The sequence below is a fragment of the Topomyia yanbarensis genome, chromosome 2 (assembly GCF_030247195.1).
Source record: "Topomyia yanbarensis strain Yona2022 chromosome 2, ASM3024719v1, whole genome shotgun sequence".
Lineage (NCBI taxonomy): Eukaryota > Metazoa > Arthropoda > Insecta > Diptera > Culicidae > Topomyia > Topomyia yanbarensis.
The window spans coordinates 65003839-65025358 of record NC_080671.1 but is presented as its reverse complement, the minus strand read 5'-3'; positions in this window follow the sequence as shown (position 1 = coordinate 65025358).

The window sequence follows — 21520 nt, the reverse complement described above, 5'->3', positions numbered from 1 at the left end:
ACTGGAAAACAGTAGAAGAAGGTTTCGGAAGAAATCCCACCGCTGAGATAGTCTCGTTCGATGTAATATAAGTCAATCGCAGAGGACTAGATGAGTGGTGTGAGACGAAATACTGGTTTCGGATAGTCGAAGCACCAGCGTACCGGAAATCATGCTTCACTCGGTATCGCCGAACCAACATCGCCATCCTACCGGTGGCACGTCGTCTTAGACTACTCGAGATTTGAGGAAGTACGAAGCGAGCTACTGGCTCTAAGTGTAGAGAATGTCGTACAAGAGATGCGTAAAGAAGAAAGAATAAGGAATACCGTCTGTATAGTAGTCGCGCGGACACTAGCGGAGCTTCAGAAAAAACGAAGAAGATATCAACAAACTGACAGTTCTAATAATTGCACCGCCGCTCCCCTGGAATCGCCAGAGGGACTTCGACACGTTAACGGGTAGTTGGTGAGAAGGCTAGGTCTACCGATGGGGGATAAAATCGAGCTGATCACAACGAAGTGGGGAGCTAAATGGCTTACAATAACGAGCGTCGGAATAGAAAGAAATCTGGACAAATCTGAGAGCTAATCGGCTCAAGAAGCAGAAATCGGTACCAAGGGGAATTCCGCCGCCGTGGTACTCTCAGTCCGAGTAGGGTAGTTTCATATATTCCTTGTTTGGACGTGAGTATTTGTTTTTTCCTTTTTCAAGGATTTTTATGAACGTGTCCACTGGAAAACAGACAGAAAAAGAATGACCGGAACGGTGAGAATGAAGAAACGGTGAAAATTCACCTTTATTGGAAACACTGAGAAAAGATATGTCCTCAAGCAGGAATCGAAAATGCGATCTCCCAGCCTCTAGTTGGGTGCGTTAATCACTCCGCCATCGATGAACTGTGATGATGCCAACACATATTCCCAACAGTATCGTGATCACCGCCACAGCCTTCAGGTTCGGTTCCTGCTTGAGGACATTTTCTCAGTGTTTCCAATAAAAAGGTGAACTTTCACCGTTTCTTCATTCTCGCTGTTCCGATCATTCTTTCTCTGTCTGTTTTCCAGTGGACACGTTCATAAAACTCCTTGAAAGTGAAAAAAACACGTCCAAACAAGGAATATATAAATTCCATCAACGGCTGGATTTGTCGTTAGCATCTGCCGATAGGCTTTGAGGGCAGACATCAACATGCCCCTTCATAGCTCTATTCACTGCCAAAGTCTGGCGGCGACTGAGTTAGCTAAGGGGGCAAACAGTGATAATAAATATCTCAAGCCTGAGGTCGACAGGACTGGATCTGCTTATAAGAGACATTGGGGATCGATGGGTCAATTAGGAGGTATTGGAGGCTGCAGCGGTGATCACGATACTGTTGGGAATATGTGATGGCATCATCACAGTTCCTCGATGGTGATTAACGCACCTAACTAGAGACTGGGAGATCACAGGCTCGATTCCTGCTTGAGGAAACATATCTTTTTACATTTCTTATAAAAGAAATGTATAGAATTCGCTCAAACTTTCAAGATTTTTCCGAGGCCCGGAGGGCCGAGTCTTATATACCAATCGACTCAGCTCGACGATTTGGGACAATGTCTGTGTGTGTGTGTCTGTGTGTGTGTGTGTGTGTGTGTATGTAACGGACAAATTCTCATTCGTGTTTCTCAGCAATGGCTGAACCGATCTTATCCAAACCAATTTTAAATGAAAGAACTAAAAAACAGTATGAACGCTATTAATTTGTTTTTGATTCTGATGTTTAGTTTCCAAGATATGAATGTTTGAATGCGTAAAAATGGCGTTTTTGCAGTTTTTTTAAGTTATCTGCCGAAATTGACAACATAGATTAACAATTTATATGTTTTTAGACAGCTTCAACGAATACCTTTCGAACAAGCTATAGATTGTTGAAATCGGACTATTATCAAAAGAGATATTTAACATTAAATGCAGACGAAAGATTTTTATCATTTCCCATTGCCAGAAATATGACCAAAAACATGTAATCTATTATTAACGCCAAAACGGCTTACTTTAGGTAAACAGTATCTTCGGAGAATTTAATGGAGGTAATATGCCCTTTCTTTTGGTATTGTGTTTTTGCTGATTAATCCCCCTATGAGTGAGATATTTTCACAAATTTTCTTGGAAGTGATTATATCGAAATGATGTCTTCAAATTTGTAGCTCTTACTTTTGCGAATAATTTTACTAAAGACTTTAAATATCTATTTTGAATAGTTTAAAAGTTATGGCTTGTTGTTTGTTGATTACTCTTTGTCACCTATTTATTGTTCAATATAGTAATAATCCGTTGAAATAAGCTAAACATTATTTCGATAAAACGAATTTTGTATTTCATTTTACTATCTACAACCGCTAGAAATAATCACCGAACACTTCCAAGTTGTCTGGAAGGAACTTGATAACTTATCAGTACAAAAATGTTCATTTGTGCGAACCTTCTGACTGCATTTTTTCTAACTTATAACCATCGGATCGATCTGAAACATACCGGAAAATGAAAAGCGAAATAAATAACTTCAAGCAACGGCGTAGCCAAGAGAAAGTTTTGGGGTTTAACACCATACAACCCCCCCCCCCCCCCACACACCACACCCAAAAAAAAAATTGGATTGAAGTTGAAAATTTATTGATGCAGACTGATTTAATTCAATATTACAATAACAATTATCTGATTCGTAGATTGATAACCTATTGTTGTAAACATCATGAGGACTTTTGATAAATTGTCGGAATGGGGTCCTGATATGTAACTGATCTATTGGTCTTGATTTCACAGTTGTCTAATAGCATCAATATCAAATTCCTGCCTGAAAACATTCCAATAGAAAATTCCAGAGATCTGTAATCAATAATAATCCTCAGTTTTCTTTTCAATTTGAGCTCGTTTTTATAGAGATGTACTGTAATAAGGGTCTTTATTTAATAGGAAGCGAAGTTAAAATTGATTTAATGTCTATGAAACATAGAACTGCTCACCAAAAAAATGCATAACTTTCAACATTTGCTAAAAATGTTTTTGCCTTTCTCATTCACTCTAAAATTCGTCAATCTAATCCCGACCCGGAGGGCCGTGTGTCATATGCCAATCGACTGAGTTCGTCGAGATCGGAAAACGTCTCTGTGTGTATGTATGTGTGTATGTGGAAAAAAATGTGACCTCTGTTTCTTAGAGATGGCTGAACTGATTTGCGCAAAGTTAGTCTCAAATGAAATATACAACCTTCCCATCGGCTGCTATTGAATTTTTTATTGATTGGACTTCCGGTTCCGGTGTTACGAGTTGAAGAGTGCAATTACACAGCAAATTCCCATATAAACTAAAATGAAAAATTTTCAAAATCAAATTTGTATTTTTGATGCCAAATGACTTTAAAATGCATGAAACATTGAGATGTTTGACAAAAATTGACTTCTTTGGACTTTGGTACATTTTTGCCTTTCTCATATAGAAAGGTTATGCAATCACTCTAAAAATCGACAATCATACCGGCCCGGAGGGAGTATGCAGTGAGGGGTTGCTACTTTAAAATTAAAACTAGTTTAAAATTTCTTAACAAGTTGAAAATTTTCGGCAGGACCTGGACCTCCCGGATCTTTCTCCATGATCCGCCGCTGGTTTCAAGCGATGTTTCAGTATCACATAGTATCTCAAGATCGTGGCTGTCGATCCATTGTACGTATGTGCAAATCGTACTGAACATGTAATATTCATTTCCACCATTGTATTGAACATAACCAGCCATGGAATCGTAGTCTGGACAAATGAGACAAGTACAATTGCACCACTAGGTGGATTAAACAGGTTTTTATTTTAGGAATGCGTCGAGTTGAGACGAAAACGTAATATGATTAGTAACTAGGATAAAACTTTCCGAATGTAGAGAGAAATTTATGAAAAATGACGATTTCCATTCGACTCTAGCAGGTTCTGATCGATTTTGATGAGCATTTGATTTTTGTTGTATAGGTCAAATGTTTAAAAACAGTAATTTCAGGTCAAGATAGCATCATTTTGAAACCGCCAATTTCGGAGGTTTAGTATCTTCGATGAGTGTTACAAACGTTAAACAGCGCATCATTTGATAAAATAATTTTGACGGTATATCGTCCAAGAAGTATTTATTGTGAATTTTCTCAGGTTAATATTCATGACTACAATAAAGTCTCAACATATTCGCTAAAGACACGAGCTCTGATACTATTTTCTGAAAAATTAATTCTGCATAATTTTAAAACTTCAAAAATTACGGTTTCGGAATTATGCCGTTTGGACAGTATGATCGATTTTCACTAAACCGAATTTCTGGCTACGCCGCTGATTTCAAGTAAGTAGAAACAAAGTCGTTCTACACTCGTTCAAAAGAAACTTCTTCGAATGCTGAATATCTATTATAACACATTGAAACCCCGATTTTATCAGCCAAATATGAACATATGTTTGATGGGCTCTAGCAGACGAACAAGACTGAATTCGAGTAAATCCTTTCTTGAGCATGTTTTCCTTATCATGAAGATATGCGAAATATGCGAAAATAAAAAGTTCATCATAATCAGAAATAGTTATCAGACTACATCAAGGGACGAGAAGAATATTTTAACAGCTTCAGTTTATTATAAAGAAAAAAAATTGCCCGATTTAGTCAATGTCCCCATTATGTCAGCCTAAAATACACCATGAGACTGATAAAAATGGGTCTTTATTGTGTGTATTATTCGCTGTGTTTGACATTAATAATTCTTTTTTGGAGATTTTTTATTGCATCGAACTACAACAATTTTTAGGTAGTTCTCAAGGGGTTATTTCATAGACTTCTTCCAAAATTTGGCGAAACTATTCCAATTCGTATACCAATGAATTGGTATACTTAAGGGTTTATACGTTGCAGATAGAGAAAATACTGAAATTTTCAGCTTTTTTCCTACACAATATTACGAAAACTTATCCTAATAAGTTTGCGAAAATTATAAACTATTTGAAAAAATTCGATTTTTTTGGCTCAGTACAATATATAACCCCTTTAGGAAAATTCAGTTTTCCCACCACAATATAGATATTTTATTAACAAAGCATCAACAATAATTCGTTGGTATGTCTATTTTTGGGCCATTTTTTCGCTTTCCCATTGATTTGGTTTGAGATTTCTAGCACTGATGTTGTCCTATGCTGATTTGAGCGATTCTCTGAGTCCTGCCACTATCCCATGTAGTATGTGTTATCAAAAACATCGCGAAGCATCAAGTTCTAAATGTTCTCAAACGATATAATATCCGAAGAGTGATAAGAGTTATAAGAAATGTCTCATCACACTGTTAGGTGGATTAAACATGTTTTTCAGGGTAGTTTCGCCGCCGGGAAATATCCAAGTAGATCTCACTAAAGTTGGGGAGGGGGCTAAATAACTCAAGCAAACGGGTATCAGTTTCAGGAAACAATCCTTCGCCATGAAACTCTAAGCTGGAGTAAGGTCAGTTCACCGTCGGGGACTATCCGAGTAGATCGTGATAAAGCTGGGAGCTAAATGGGCACAGAAAATGGAGCTAAGTGTCCCATAAAACCAGGAGTTAAATGGTTGGCTATAAATTATATCTGGGAAATATACGAGTGAAGTTCGGGGCAAAACGGGTCCAGTACGCAGATGATCCAAACGGGGAAATAGATGGAGACGGATAGCAAGAAAAAAGTCTGGTGCAAAATGGCTCAAAACATCGAGTTAATTCATGGATCAAGCAAGGTTTCTTTGAGTTAACTGTAGAAGATTTGCGTTGCGTTGCGTTGCGTTGTGACGATGATTTTAGCGGATTGCACACTGACTTCATCATGTATGACTGCTGATTATCTAATAAGAGTTGCCTAGGAAGTGGTAAGTAGGAATTCATACCAATCGGACCCATATTAAATCCTCAACAACATGATAGCCATCATTGCCGGCCGCCCCCATCTCCACCGTTCACGGGGAAGGATAAAGGATAGGATAGACGGGAAGTGTTGATGCTCCACCTACTTAATGGAAGGACGACGATTCATCAGACTCTTCCATAGGTGTCGCGGAGTTGGTGGTTTGGAAGGGAATAAGGTCTAGGATTCGCTCCAAGCAAGCGATGCGACCTGTAAAGAATATTTTGTTATCTAGTTGTTTAGTTAGTCTTCGAGTACACGATCACTCGAAAAAGAAAAGATCTTGTTTAGTTTTTGGTTCTTTTTAAACTCTGGGCAGCCGGCTACCGTGAGTATCCTATGTTTCCTAAACAAAAGCAATTTGAACTCCTCACATCTAATCTTATCTGCATAATTGGCCGGATCACTATCTATTGTAATAGTATTTAGACAGAATTCGCTACTTCTTCTCTACGATATATTTATTTGGTTGAAAACTACCGAGTGATAACACGTTATACAAACAGAGAGTTCTGATAGCGCGAGATGTTATAAATCAAGGTATGTATTTCCTATTTTACGTATCGGATGATTTGTAAAATACACGTATACAAGCGATAAAAATGATCATTGAAGAGAAATACAAAGGATTATTAACCTAATACACGGGCTGGTTAGCAATAACGGAACTTGAAATTAAATTAATAAAATCAGACGCGGCGAATTTTCAGTACGTATTGACCCACGATCATCGATACTAGTCAGATTAAAGTCTTGTTGCGGCTGATTTCCGATCAGATATTCATTTTTACGGTACGCTTTCCTTGATTATATTTGTTCGCGCCCTCTCATTCTGTTACTATCGGCAGAAGGCTGATAGCACCCAGTCGTCGCCGGTCTAAGGACCAAATGTAATCAATAGATTTAGACTCGCGTGGAGGCATGAGATACGAGACTTGTGAGAACTAAAGAGATTAAAAAAACAAAGAAACGACATGCTCCGTCCTGAATCCAAACTCAGCTATAAGCTTCTACAGCTGAATTGAAACTACAAACGGAACATGGCGCCTCTTTGCCATTCCAATCCCTTTAGTGAAGACTATGCTATCTCACCGTTTGACGACCAGGTGAGATTTACAAAACTGAGTGCTCCCAAAAATGAATTTTGCCGTTTTTAAGATATTGCGATCTAAAACAATTCTTTTGGTCGGATTTGGCTTTATGCTACTACGGGAGGAATTATATGCGGGTAATTTTCAGAGTTTCGCACCGAAAAACATGAACCTACAAAACAGTCCTGAACTCCGTCCAATCGAAACCTATTGGGCCTTGATGATTCGTGAACTTCGGAGAGGCGAATGACAAACAGGAAATGAGGAAATGAGCATAAGCATAAGCATAAGAGATCGCCCGTAGTTGCTACTCCGTTATTGACCAGAACCAAATTAGGTTGCAAAATGTTGATTGGAACAACATGCTTGGGAATAACATGATGAGCCACATTGCACAATCTATTCTGATCCCTGCATGCTGATCAATACCGACACCGGCCACGTCCGAATGCAGATCTTCTGGGAAAGGAAGGAATGTTAGTCCGATACATGTTGCTACTAGAGACCGAGGAATCCTCTGCGTCTCCACATGTATCACGGGAAGGGGAGAGTTGTTAGTAAGTGTGCCAATAGCGTTATCATGTAATAATTGCTCTGGGCAGCCGGCTGTCGAGAATTTAGGAAATTTATCATTTGTTGTATTAATACGATTAGTAAAATAAGCAACTTGAACTCCGGATAGCCGGCTATAAGGAGCACTGCTTATATTTTTTAAGAATATTCAATCACGCGACGAATTTTTTCGTGGTTTCTATCGTGTCAGTGCTGATTAGGGTTGTGGTACCGGTAATACCGGTACCGAAAATCCCGGGAATACCGACCCATTCTTGGTACCGTAATACCGGTACTGAAGAAATGCCAGTACCGGTATTTTCGGTACCATACAATTTTTTTATGAAAAATATGTGGGCTCTCTAGGGGGACCTGTTTCAAAATATCGGTCTGCAAGATGACTTTTAATTATATTAATTACCTTCTATAAGTTAAATATTACTAGCTCCCGTTGTACTGAACGGAATGTTTAAATTCCTGCTTAATTTGAAATTAAATTTTAACGATCTTGTACTAAATTTCAAAATATTCACATCTAGCGTAAGAGACGTAAAAATTTGCTATGAATTTTTTTTATTAGCGACATTCTGATTGGTTTCCATTTTTCACTGGGTGGCGCGTAATAAGACTATGGTCTAAGCCATGTCTTAGGTTTGCTCGTAAACCTATATTTATAAAAGAACGAACAGCGATTTAGTAGCAAACAATTTTAGACTTGGTGAACTACTCCAAATGGGGCGATTTGTCATTATTGGTGATCGGAAAATTCAGCAAGACTCCATAGTTTACAGGAAAGCAAGGAGCCTTGGTATGCAGGTCAAAACCAATTTACAGAAAATCAAGAGAGGAAATGCCAGCAACCTGCTCGGATTTACTGCCATTCTCGCTTCGATTTACTGTTGTTAATAGTGTTTCTTACATTTACCATCTGTTGAAGTCGACAAAAGTCGCACCGCTTAGCAGTTACTGATTTCAAAGTGGACTAGATTTCGAAATAAAAGAAGGTGCCGCATACGAAAAATATTTTCTTCTGAAATGAGTCATGCCATTCCAAATCAATTAAAACAATAAACATGTTTTTTTGATCAGCACAAATCAATCATCTGAGAATAAGGTCATCAGTTTGAGCATTCAATTTCACTTTGAAGCTTTTTTCGATTTTTTTTTAAAAAAATATTCGAGTACCGGTACTTTACCGGTACTACCGGTACTGAGGGCTTCAGTACCGTAGTACCGGTTCTCGCCAAAAAGGGTCGGTACTGCGAACCCTAGGTACAGCCATATGAACTTTATCAAGTATACTAACATACTGACATCGAGAAGCTGATGAAACTCTAACAAAATACAGAGATCGGCCTCGATAGTCGATTGGCAGCTTGAATGGTGGAAAATGGTAGTTGGACACACATACTCATGCCGATTCTCTTGATCTAGGTGAAAAGGCATCATTGACACATTGATTCAGAAACTCAACGTTACCCTTCTGTTCACAATGCGAACACAAGGACGTCATCATCAATTGCCCATGATTCGTAACAGTACGAAGAGTACTCGTTGTGAAAAATATCGTTATTTAGATGTGTCGAGACAAGGGGTCTGGGTATTTGTTCATTTAGCAAAACTGACATTTGGCATAATGATCAGGGCCGGCGGTCAGAGAGTATGGATAGTACTACCCACTCGCATTGGAAACCTAATTGTTTTACTTGTGACAAAGTTCAACGTTCAGACAAAATACCAAAAAAAAAAAAAATTGCTCGATTTTTTTTAAATTTTTCGACTAGCCATCACCTTGACTCTACCAACTTGCTCCGTTCTTCACTTTACCGAACACCAACATCACGACGACTGCCGACGTCACACTTGACACGATACGTCAAAATATTCCAACAAGAATCTGCATATTTTCAAACCATCGCCATGCTCTTCGCACGCTTAGAATCGCAACCGGGCATCTCTTTCACTCTTGAACATTTATTTATTGATATTGAACCTCTTTATGGAACAAGTTCATGCACATGATATTAGAGCGAATACTTGCCAAACCACAAATAAAATTAACTTTTATGTTGATTTTACTGCAAAATTTTTATCACCAACACTTACATCGAGTTCTGCAATAATCACACTTTCCAACCGAACCAGTGCAGCCGAGCGAAAGTTTTGATTTTTGCACAAAATATGCAATCGAATACCGGGGACCGACCGAATCGAGCCTCGAGCGTCGCATCGCATAACCGACCGAACCGAATCCGAGTTAACTGTAGAAGATTTGTGAGAAAAAGAAGCGAAGTAAGGATTATTTTTAGTGGTCAGGCACCGAAGTAAATCCCACACAACGCCAACATACTACAAGCCAGACTTTTGAAGCTCTTTGAACAGTTCCGAGTATGAATAGCGATAAGCATGAAGGAAGGCTGGATCCTCGAGGAGTGGTAGGTTTCGAAACGAGTCGAATGTTCACACAAAAATCCAGCTGTGGCACACCCCAAGAAGAAGAATCAGTAAGCTGAAGCAATAAAGCTAAGCAATTAGGTTCCGTTACTCCGGAACCAGCATTAATTTTAGATGATTTCTAAGGAAAATGAGTAATTTTATTGGACACACACATACACACCGAAATTTTCCGATCTTGATGAACTGAGTCGCATGGGGTAAATGATTCGAACCTTGCTTAAAATATTAATGCTAGGAGCAATAGCATACATAACCTTTCTATATGAGAAGACTAACACTTAAAATAGTTTTTAAATTTTACTTAGAACAAAAATACCAAAAAGGCAATTTCGAAGAAAATGTGGACAGAAGCCGTTCAATTATGATTACTAAACGTACCTCTAGCAGGAATGGACGGACACGTATAATATTAAGAGCCTACATCATGTTTTATTAGGGTTACCAACTGCTCTTATTTTAACGAACATGTTCTTGTTTTCGAGGCTTCTGGGAAGCGTCCTTTATTTTATTTCAAAAGTTCATAATTTTAGTCTCAAAGCAGCCAATATCATTCAGATCAATATTATTCTAGAGCATAATTTTACAATTCAATCTTTCCAGAGCATTTTTGTCAATAAAGTCAATAAGTCAATTACATGCAAATCCTCTGCTCTTTACTTTTGTTAGATAGCTTAATATGAGATTTGGCCAAAATGGCTTATCTTAATTCGACTTGAACAGTACATCATTTGAACTTGTCTCTTTCGAGATTGGACTTGTTTCTGCCAGACTTTCGGTTCAAATGATACAACCAATTGGTGCCCGAATTCCGGGTGGATTTGACTGAATTATCAGTCCCATTGGTAACCCTAATTTTATACATTTTAAAAAGGAAATAATCTGAACTAAAAATCCCACATTATTCGAATGGGATATCTCTATGAAAGTTAGAAGCTAGCAGTTATAAACCTGTCGCTAAGTCAATTTTTTGTTAACGTGACAGCATTATGCTAAAGCAAATGTCATGATCGTGTAGCATGTAACACTCGACATACCAGCGACAGAGCTGATGCCACACCTGCTGCGGCCTATGTAGTCGTTATGCTATTCGATAAATTTCAACAAAACAATTAATGTTTCGAGTGTTGTGACGATTAAATGAGACACATGCAGAATTATGTTGGATAATGGTTCCTGAATGCATTAGGGACAAACGGGCTGATGAGGGCGGTTCGCCACTCTGCCGATACACTGCCAACTTGTGTAATGAATGGATACCAGCAATTGAACTGGAGGTAGTAGTCATGTAGTGTTAGAAAATTTATAGCGAACAGAAGCTTCCGAGTAATGCGTACGTAGATATGGGTCGCTCCAAGTACAACGAACAGCAGAAGGGGGTGGTGGGAGTAAGATGTGCAGTTGTTTGTTTTTCAGTGAAGACGCCTGTTTGTACTGGTGTTCAGAAAATACGGATGGGTTGGGATTTACTGAATGTTTCCACATCGTCATAAATACTCAATGAAAGCAAACTGGCATGTGGCTTACTTTTGCTGTGGCTTTTCGAGCTTCACAGGAATCTATCATCTGAGGGCGTAGTGCACCGATGCGTGAATAGTTACTCTGGGAACCGCATGATGTAGCAAATAGTTGATTTATCTAGTTTTACCAGATCCAAGAATGTGTGACAGCAGAAAACTCACTCAGCCTCATTCTGGAGCCAGTGCAGTGGTGTGCGAACTAAAATAAAATGGTAAGGATGAAAGCAATTTTCCAAATCAATGATTAGCAGTCGATGCAGCAAGAGTTTGCTGTTTCTTTGGTCAATGGAAACCAAGATTGTATCTTCCCATTCAATTGGCGCTCGCTTCATCTTCACGGCAGACTGGCTGGGAAACCTTTAAAGTGGCTCAAATCTCGTAACAATTACTGTCAAGTCATTGTTACAAGTGAATCCATTTTTCGAGCAGAAACCGTGCCAGCAACGATACTGTAGCACAGGGGGAAAAAATTGTTGCTCCTTAGTATGTCATGTCAGTTTGAACAATGGAGTCCCTTGCGTTGAAACTGATGCTGATTTTTATGGTTTTCTTTTGTCCTGCTGCTCCTCCTGGTTTGAATGGGAACAGTAGCCGTTAAGTCCACCAAAGGCGGTTTGTCCTAGTTCCTGGTTGGCAGAGCTCCCAATTGTTCTATCTAAGTATAATTACAAAATTGTCTTACTAGTGTTGCTTCGGTGTACAGTGTGCTAACACAATAGCGTCCGAGCGGAAACGAGACCTGTTTTGTTTGGCAAAACAGGGTCTTCTTGTCGTGTTAAACCATTTAGGGAATGTAAGGTAAGCAACACAACACTATATTTATTCTATAGCATGGCTAGACAATTATCCAATTATTTGTCCATGGAATAAATGTTTTGACATTATACGAACAATAGAGTAGCTCGTCATATTCCATTTTCCAGCATAGCACTTTTTAAGTTCCTTTTTGGAACAAAAAATAAATATATGCGGTGGTTGGTTTCTCCTTGAATTGGGCATGGCGTTTAAAGTTTCTATGGAAATTAGTATGGGAAAATGATATTTTAACTGCATTCCAGCTCATACAGATCGTTATTTCACTAAAATTAAAAAAAAAACAAATGCAATAAAAGAATAGTCGTTTGTTTCTTTAATTAAAGGTTTTAACCGAATGGATCATTCATGTTGGACAAGTGTAGTTCAGAATGTGGGTAACAAAACAACTAACTTTTGTGGTTGAATAGTATCAAACGATTTTCATAACAAAGCTCACCAGATTTCTTTTATGATTTAACACTAATGTACTCTGCAATTTGGTATTATTAACATTTTTTTTGTAATTTGTACCAGTTGTTTGAAAATATTTAAGTGTCACGGAAAGATTGTGTGAAAAATTCATAGTGTACTAACAAATACTTTCTCAATTCGTCGATCTGTGTCGTTTGGTGACTTAGACCTGTTAGCATTGGAAAAGGCTTCAACGATTGAACCAATAGTTTCGTTGGTGGTTGTGGTAGCGGTTCTTTTTGGTGGTGGGCTCAAGTTATCCGGTGAGGTTGTCGTGGGTTTGCTGGATGGGGTGTGTTGTTTCTGCGGACTTCCTCGTTTCGAATTCGTATTAGTCGCTGGTGAGTTGTTCCTGGATCTTATTATTGGCCCGGCTGCGACTGCGACTGCGGTGGAAGACAGAAGTCTTCAGCAGGCATGCTGTTAGCGAATCAGAAGAAAACGCTCGTTGAATAGCGGAAGCCTTCAGCAGGCATGCCGTTAACGATTCGGGGGAAAACGCATTTACAGAAAGTGGAAGCCTACAACAGGCGCGGGGTTTCGGAACGAGAGAAACCAACCAGCGAGCGTGCGAGCGCAATAGAAAGGAAAGCAGGTAACCTCAGAGTAGTGATGAAGCTTTCGGAGAGAACCTCGGGAAAACCTTGAGACATTGCACAAGCTCGACGAAGGCGGACTCCTCTGGGCTCCTCAGACATAACGAAAGTCAATCTCAAAGGCAAGCTGCTTCATAGTGACACATCAAGCCAAGTTGGAGACCTCAGTGACTGACGCATGCGCACGAGTTGTTTTCGAAACGAGAGAAACCATTTAGCGGATGGAGCAAAGCGAATCAGAACAACAGTTGAGTATAGCAGACCGTGACGAAGCGGAATCAAGTAGGTCAGTTTTTCTCTGACGAGCTCGTGCAATGGCGTTTTTGCACTGATTTTGCCAAATAAACACTTCTTGGAAAGGTTATACATCTGGCAACATTTTGGCAGTGATTTTATGTCTGTCCAAATATTTTTCAAGCTAAGTCGAATACTTTTTTTTCTAAATTTTATAAATTTTATAAATTTGGTACGATAGGTTATATTCGAAGTTAATTATAACAATTTACACGCCTAAGGGGGCAAAACTGTATTATTGTGCAACATGGGGCCACACTATGTTGCCATTCACCTCTGATACAGAACTCCTATCCCTTAACCCGCCACGTTGCCATCCGGGGTACGAGTCACCTTATGCCGTTTTTGTTTAAACTCGTGGCTGGGACGTTTTTTAGCGGCAGCCGCTATCAGTTCGTGCATTTTGACAGCAGTTGGGGTTGGAGCCTGACTCAGTTTCACCTCGGGCAGGAGCTTGTTTTAGTGAAGAACTCTGGGTCGTTTGCTGATAGGGAAGAGAAAAAAATGACGCGATCGCGTGAAAAAATATTTGAAAAAAATAACGATTGTTTATGTTTTAAGACATTTTCTTGCTATTTAACGTGAAGTTTATGCTGAAGATTAATGGAAACGAAAAGCTTAACGAAAAATCTGGAAGTGATCATTGAAGAGCTAATATGGTGCAATACTCTAAATGGCTGACTGTCCGGAGTTTAAATTGGTTGTTTCGAATTCTCGGAAAGTTATCGCGAGCGATTTTCGAACATAGATCATATTGTCTACCAAGACATACTTCCTGATCTTTTCTCCTTTCTGTGGGGTATCTACACTGAAAAAAATCCAAACGTTAATTCTATTTGCTTCAAACCGCTTAAAATTCATATGAAGAAGAAATGCTATTGTTATCACGCGCACACATACCTTCTATGTGTCAACTGTATAAACTATGTATGCACACACATAAGTTATATATGCATACTGTTATAGAATGGGGTTTTATGTGTCTAATAGTTATGAAATGTAAATGTAAGATTAATATTTCTTGTAAATACACACATTAGGTTTATGTTCCAGCAAATAGTGTCTATATGCCTCCGTTAATTGCAAAAATCTATGTGTAAAATCAATAGGCATAACGTTTACTTTTTTGAGTGTATAGTAAATGATGTGAATAACACATATTACGCTGTCAAATAGGCTCGGATGCGATTGATGGAATGAGCAACACCTCATGCAGAGCTACCAACGTGAACGATTGTGCGCGATTGACAGTGCCCGCTTGTCTCGCTCTTAGCGGATTCATTCGTGTGTGTTAGCAAATAGCGGTTTCCTTTCCCGTGATGTTCGTGGAGATGCAGAGGTAGTTTCGATTTCATCAACGGCAGCCCTAAGTTTGCGCCGCTAAAACAACAAAAATGATCCATAAAAAATGAAAAACGATCCATAAAAAAGTTGTCCATGTTCCATAAAACAAAACTGAAAATCCATAAAACAGTGTGAATGATCCATAGATTATGTAAAATTGAACCATAAAATGGTCGTAAAAGAGCACTAAAATAGTAATAAAAGAGCAATTAAAATCAACTAATGCCCCATAAAAATATTGGAAATGTTCCATAAAATGATACATTTTGTGCCATAAATTTACTGATATTGATCCATAGAATATTAACAATGTACATTAAAACACGTCGATATGTTCCATAATATCGACCAAAATGTTCCACGGTATAACAAAATGGAGCAATAAAATGTCAGAAAAAGTTCCATAAATTTGATAAAAATGTTTGCTAAATAATTTTTCTTACTCCATAGAAGATGTAAAAATGAACATTAGAAATGATTCATATATCGAACGTTAAATTATGGTTCATGAATATTTACAAAACGATCCATAGGAAAAGGAAATGTAAAACGATCCATTAATATGTGCTTATGTGCCAGAAAAGTTAAATTCAATGAATTCATGCGAAATTGTTGCTATTCGAACTAATAAAAAAGTTTATTACATTTGGTTGTAATGTCAAAGTACAACAAACAATGCATATATTATAGTGAAACTTCAGCTTCCGTATCCCACTAGTCAGCTAACTGACCTTAGCTAACCTGAAATCATTATGGCAACTCTTTAAACGTCAGGGTATTTATGATATTAGAGCGCTGAGAGTTATTAGACCACTGATACAGGCTGGCATGAGTCGCAAATACTATCTGAATAACTATCTGAAGCGAAAACGGACACTTTATACACGAGCACTGACTAATGTGGCTACGCCACATCGCTTTCTAGTGCACTGTCCGACTTTGCTGCCGCTCAGTCGGCTTTTAACTAGCTATAGCCCCTATGTTTAAGTAAACCGGGCAAACGAGAGGACCACAGGTTTGCTTGCAATTCCAGCTACGGGTTTATCAATGCCTCGTCCAACGGATCCTTTGCGGCTTTGCACCGCTTCGGATCCTTGGCCTCCGATATGCGGCCAAGCCGCATCACACTAGCTCCCAGTATAAGCTCACTTGTTAAAACACTGTCACTATTATGAGAATTGTTAAGCACAACTTATTTTTTCAGTTTACCATAAAATTTCGCATGAATTCATTAAATTAATTTTTTCTAGTTCATAAGTACAAATTAATGGATCGTTTTACATTTTCTTTTCTTATGGATCGTTTTGTAAATATCCATGAACCATAATTTAACGTTCGATATATGAATCATTTCTAATGTTCATTTGTACATCTTCTATGGACCAAGAAAAATTATCTAGCAAACATTTTCATCAAATTTATGGAACTTTTTCTGACATTTTATTGCTCCATTTTGTAATACCGTGGAACATTTTTGTCGATATTATGGAACATATCGACGTGTTTTAATGTACATTGTTAATATTCTATGGATCAATGTCAGTTAATTTATGGCGCAAAATGTATCATTTTATGGAACATTTCCAATATTTTTATGGGGCATTGGTTGATTTTAATTGCTCTTTTATTACTATTTTAGTGCTCTTTTGCGACCATTTTATGGTTCAATTTTACATAATCTATGGATCAAATCACCCCTTTTTATGGATCATTCACACTGTTTTATGGATTTTCAGTTGTGTTTTATGGAACATGGACAACTTTTTTATGGATCGTTTTACAATTCTTTATGGATTATTTTAAATATTTTGTATGCAAAAGTACATTTTCCCTTTCATCAACAGCGAGTGCGAACTAGTATTCTTTTCTTTCCCCAGTACGTCGCACAGTGGCTGTAGGTTGGCCAAAACCTCGAAAATTTATTTTTGAAATATTGATATTTTATATTTCTCCTAAATTTTTCATGTATTGAATGAGGTATATTCAAAATTTTATGATCATTGGATCATAACATGATTTTAAACATGAGTTTAAACGTAGCAAAGTCCGAACTTTTTAATGATTTTCATTTCCGAGACCACCATTGCTCTCTTCACTTCAAATGAATATTGCTCTTTTGATTTTGGTCAGATTTTAGCACAACTAGTTTCATTGTGCAGAGGAACGGAAGACCTTGGTTAGTGAATTAAATAGATTTGGTAAATTTGCTTGGAACTATGACTTTTTAGTTTAAATATGTTTGATGTCGTCAGATCAAAAATACTTTTCCACTAATGTATTCTGTACAAATTTCGGAATCATTTCGGAACGGTCACATAGTATACATTCTATGAGAAATAACCTCTACATTTCGAATATCATGGTCTCGTTCTGCGCCTAGGTGCACAAAAAGGTTTAAAGAGATTTTAAAGCTTTGTTGCTGATATGGAGGCGCATGGTGTTTTGTGTAAAATAGTTAGACAATCTACAGTAAACCAACACGTTATACAATGGATTTAAAGTAATGTTCTTCATTTTTTTTATGATATTGCTGACATTGGTGAACAGTAACGGAAAATCTATCATGAAAACGGGATCATAGTTATAAGAAAGGTTCAATGACACTGTATGGAAAAATGCATTTAATATTTTACGACTTTTGACATCAAAAAGGAGCTCAGCACCTTAAAATTTGGGGAGTGGGCGTAGCGTATTGGTAAATCGATTGCCTTGTACGCAGCGCACCTGGGTTCGAGTCCCGACCCCGTACATAGGGTTAGAAATTTTTCCTAAGAGATTTTTCTATCCCGAAGAGGCGAATGACCTTAAGGTTAAAACCTCTATAATTGAAATAAAAAAAATAAAAAAAAAAAAAAAAACCTTAAAATTTGCCTAAATTGTTATTTTCATCCAAATTAGGTAACATTTGAGGTTTTGTCCGACTTTTGTTTGAAGACCCGCTACTGTGCGTCGCCTTATAATGGACCATTTTATTAAAATATTGAGTCAGTGAAACATGCGCAGTGAGAATAATTTGCTCCTACCAAGCATCATTTTTTGGTTCATTGTGCAATTTCACTCATTCGGTCAATCACCAAGTTCACTTATAGACAGTCTACCTAAGCTAAGCTAAGTTAAGGCCCAATGTTTATTTGAAGCGTATGAATACTGCAGATTATCTAAAAATTAATAACACAATTTATTAATGGATAATAAATTTATAACACAAATAATAAATGTCATTCAGGTGAAAATGAGGTAAGAAAAGTGGGAAATGAAGTCAAAAATCACGGAACTGCAGAAGAAAATTTTGAAAAACTTGTTTTTTTCAGCAGCTGCGTCTGGTTTTGTACTTGTGAATGACTTCTTCGGTATCCTCGTCGTCGCCAGAGTGTGGAATGGAAGTTGTGCATTCCGGATCACGTAGTTTCTTAGCTGTGGGACGACCCCATTTGCGCTCCCGGGCAAATATTTTTTTCTAATATGTTTTTTTCGATGATCTACTTCAACAACATTTTAAATTATTATATTGTTAACTCAAGCGAAATATCTGACGCGCTTTCATTTATGATGCGCACTTTCCTTCACACGAACACGTAATGTTTCCAATGGAACCATGAATTGTTTAAAGGCTTCAGCATGACACTCGACATTTTTTGTTCATTGAACTTTACTGTACTGGGGATGAAAGACAGTCTGTGCTCGCAGAACAACAAGCGAAAAAATAAGCGAAGCCATAACTAGTAGAGCTGATCAACTGTAACAGTCGAAATGACATTGATCAACGATGTTCTCTACCATGTATCTTATTCCCGAAACACGAACGATCTCTACAATAACTTAGCAAAGATAATTCCATATAACCCCCATAACTATTTGACCCGATTTCTGCTCTACTAGTGATAGGTATACGAAACTTATGCTACAGTTGACATTTAAAAAAATTATTGTGGAATGAATAATTTTAATGATTCACGGTGCCACAAAATAAAAAAATGAATGTATTTTTAAAATTTTAAAGCGTTTGAGGTTGTAAATCTTGTCAAATACAACACGAAACCACGTTTGATCAATTAAATATACCTTCATAATCTTGATTTATAGCAAAAAAAATCAGGATTTTCAACACGAAAAAATTTTCAGCGCGGTTATTTTACAACAGATTATAAAGTATGCTATGTTATGTACTTTTGTTAAAAGTACTATGTGGTTTTTGGACAACAATATACCCATTATTTTGCGATTTTTTAATTAAAAATATAAAAATCGCGCTACATTTTTAAAATGAAGCGTCTTTGTTTAAATAGAAATTTAGAGAGAACATGTAAATCCGCATCTAACGACCTACTTATGATCAAAATCGGTTGAAAAATGGCAGTTATTTTTTTCCAAATTGAAAACTTACTCCCGTTAACTTTTAAGGGGACAGTCTCATATAAAATTTAAATAAAATGGATTTTTTTTGCTCGATTAAGTATAGGGGAAGATGGGGTAAAACGCACCCCCGGGGCAAAATGCACCCCTTGCTTATTTTGAAAACAGCTGAAAATTTCTAGAAAAGGGTAACACCAGTCGGAAGTCCACCATAGAAAAAATACTCTGTCAAAGTTTGATAACCGTACATCAATAGCAGCTCGAGGAATAAACAATAAACAATAACGTGCTCTTCTCATGTGTTTATTGTGACTCGTGCAATAAGGATTTTCAGCTCTTATAAATGCTGTTTTACTAATATATCAGTGCATTCCAGTTCTATTTATACCGTAGCTCATTATTCTGTGGCACTATATATAAAAAATCTACTAAATAGTTCACTTTTTGCTAAATTTATATCGCTGCTCCATCGGGGGCAAAATGCCCTCTTCTTTGATTTTGCTGGTTTTTTAATCGAAAAAAGAAAAATCGTTCTAATTGCATAACCGAAGGCTATTTTATGGCACACTTTTGTGAAATCTCGTCAGAAAACAAAACTACATGCTTGTTCGCCGAGCATTATGCCCCGTTGTTGCGGTGCATTCTGCCCCGTTGTTGTAGTGCATTATGCCCCGTTGTTGTGGTGCATTTTACCCCCGCAAAGGTGCGTTTTGCCCCGCTGATTTTTCAAAAGGTAATTTTTAATGATTTTGAAGAATTGAATTATTTTCGCGTTTTTGAATATTTTGCAAAGCGTTATGATTGCGATTACAGAGGAAAATGTTGGCTAAACGATATCATTAATTAAATTCTCCGAATTGATGTTCTACAGCTGAGTTATGGTAATATTTCCTTAGGGGGTGCGTTTTACCCCATCTTCCCCTACATTCAAATGTATGTGTGTAAATTTTAAGCTTGAAATTGGAAAAAATAACGGAAAATAGGATTATATCATCTTATAGTGCGAGGAAATGCCTCACTAACCCCTTAAGAGTTCATGTCAGCAAGTTTCTAATTTGGAAAAAAAAAATAACTCGGCCATTTTTTAACCGATTTTAATGATAACTAGGTCGTTGGATGCGAAATTGAATACTCTCACTAGAATTCTAATCAAACAAAGATGCTTCTATAGAAGAATGTTGAGTAATTTTCATAGGTAATAATTCATAATTCTAGAACACCTAAAAAATTTAAATTTCTAATTTCTTGCCATAAATCAAGATTTTGAGGGCATGCAAAATTTTTCAAACATTGTCTTGTGTTGCATTTGACGAGACCTACAACCAACTAGGTCAGGAGCTGTGCAAAGTTAAGTGCATTCATGGTACATCAAATTAACATTCTCTAGACATTAATTATTAGGGTCAAATTTCTTGCCACGCCATTACTGATCACGGTTTTGTACAACATTGGTTAGGAACAGGACTCCTGCATTCGACTGAAATCAACTCAACCCATAACGAAATTGAACCCATATTGAGTATATGTATATACTCTCATACATGGGGTTTATCTCGTGGGAGGAGCACACAAAAGGGGAGGATGTTTTATGATCGACTCGGCAGGCAGAAATTTCGGCACCATCATCGAGGAACTGTTTGATTTCATTTAATATAAATTAGTTTCCGTTCGTGCTTGTGCTGTGCTTCGTTGCAGGTGACAGATTTTCTTATGGCACACCTCAGCACCCGTAAGTCGGCTGTAGACACAAAAGGATTACGGATCGAAGATTATGTGACAAATGGGGTATTTACTCGGCGTGTACGGTGCTGCTTCACTGAGCTTCCCAGCGGCGCCGGCTGTAGTCTCGAGAAAATCCGATAATGTGTGCCAGTGTTTGCGAGTGTGTGCTCTGCGTGTCAAATTCCAATTCCGGTGAAATTCAATCATATCGGGTGGCTTATCGATAGAAAACTTATTCTGAAAGGATACATGCCTGAAACGTTGAGCTTAGCTGGAATTGTTTCTAATCAAGCTGAAATTGTTACGATAATGAATTTTCCGCACTCGAGTGTTTAGAACACAGGCACAATTACTGTTGTGTTGCTGATTTACTAACTGAAACACAATGTTATCTCTTAAAACACTAGATTTGGATTTCCAACAA